Below are 2,017 nucleotides of genomic sequence, written 5' to 3'. Positions count from 1 at the left end.
AGCCGCGAGTTGTTGAGGTAACTCAAGTCGGTAAGCTACTGGTCCGACACGATCAATAATCTTGAATGGTCCAATATACCTTGGATTTAATTTCCCTCGTTTACCAAATCGAACAACGCCTTTCCAAGGTGAAACTTTAAGCATGACCATCTCTCCAATTTCAAATTCTATATCTTTTCTTTTAATGTCAGCGTAGCTCTTTTGTCGACTTTGGGCGGTTTTCAACCGTTGTTGAATTTGGATGATCTTCTCGGTAGTTTCTTGTATAATCTCCGGACCCGTAATCTGTCTATCCCCCACCTCACTCCAACAAATCGGAGACCTGCACTTTCTACCATAAAGTGCTTCAAACGGCGCCATCTCAATGCTTGAATGGTAGCTGTTGTTGTAGGAAAATTCTGCTAACGGTAGATGTCGATCCCAACTGTTTCCGAAATCAATAACACATGCTCGTAGCATGTCTTCAAGCGTTTGTATCGTCCTTTCGCTCTGCCCATCAGTTTGTGGATGATAGGCAGTACTCATGTCTAGACGAGTTCCTAATGCTTGCTGTAATGTCTGCCAGAATCTTGAAATAAATCTGCCATCCCTATCAGAGATAATAGAGATTGGTATTCCATGTCTGGAGACGACTTCCTTCAAATACAGTCGTGCTAACTTCTCCATCTTGTCATCTTCTCTTATTGGTAGGAAGTGTGCTGATTTGGTGAGACGATCAACTATTACCCAAATAGTATCAAAACCACTTGCAGTCCTTGGCAATTTAGTGATGAAATCCATGGTAATGTTTTCCCATTTCCATTCCGGGATTTCGGGTTGTTGAAGTAGACCTGATGGTTTCTGATGCTCAGCTTTGACCTTAGAACACGTCAAACATTCTCCTACGTATTTAGCAACATCGGCTTTCATACCCGGCCACCAAAAATATTTCTTGAGATCCTTGTACATCTTCCCCATTCCAGGATGTATTGAGTATCTGGTTTTATGAGCTTCTCTAAGTACCATTTCTCTCATATCTCCAAATTTTGGTACCCAAATCCTTTCAGCCCTATACCGGGTTTCGTCTTCCTGAATATTAAGATGCTTCTCCGATCCTTTGGGTATTTCATCCTTTAAATTTCCCTCTTTTAAAACTCCTTGTTGCGCCTCCTTTATTTGAGTAGTAATGTTATTATGAATCATTATATTCATAGATTTTACTCGAATGGGTTCTCTATCCTTCCTGCTCAAGGCATCGGCTACCACATTTGCCTTCCCCGGGTGGTAACGAATCTCAAAATCGTAATCATTCAATAATTCAATCCACCTACGCTGCCTCATATTCAGTTGTTTCTGATTAAATATGTGTTGAAGACTTTTGTGGTCGGTATATATAATACTTTTGACCCCATATAAGTAGTGCCTCCAAGTCTTTAATGCAAAAACAACCGCGCCTAATTCCAAATCATGCGTCGTATAATTTTGTTCGTGAATCTTCAATTGTCTAGACGCATAAGCAATCACCTTCGTTCGTTGCATTAATACACAACCGAGACCTTGCTTTGATGCGTCACAATAAATCACAAAATCATCATTCCCTTCAGGCAATGACAATATAGGTGCCGTAGTTAGCTTTTTCTTCAATAACTGAAACGCTTTCTCTTGTTCATCATTCCATTCAAATTTCTTCCCTTTATGCGTTAATGCAGTCAAGGGTTTTGCTATTCTGGAAAAGTCTTGGATGAACCTTCTGTAGTAACCAGCTAGTCCTAAAAACTGGCGTATGTGTTTCGGAGTTTTCGGGGTTTCCCACTTTTCAACAGTTTCTATCTTTGCCGGATCCACCTTAATACCTTCTTTGTTCACTATGTGACCGAGGAATTGAACTTCTTCCAACCAAAATGCACACTTTGAAAACTTAGCGTACAATTCTTCCTTCCTCAATACTTCTAACACCTTTCTCAAATGTTCACCGTGTTCTTGGTCATTCTTTGAGTAAATAAGTATGTCATCAATGAAAACAATGACAAACTTGTCA

This window comes from Rutidosis leptorrhynchoides, chromosome 1 (genome assembly GCF_046630445.1).
Source record: "Rutidosis leptorrhynchoides isolate AG116_Rl617_1_P2 chromosome 1, CSIRO_AGI_Rlap_v1, whole genome shotgun sequence".
Classification (NCBI taxonomy): domain Eukaryota; kingdom Viridiplantae; phylum Streptophyta; class Magnoliopsida; order Asterales; family Asteraceae; genus Rutidosis; species Rutidosis leptorrhynchoides.
Note: the sequence above shows the minus strand (reverse complement) of the source record.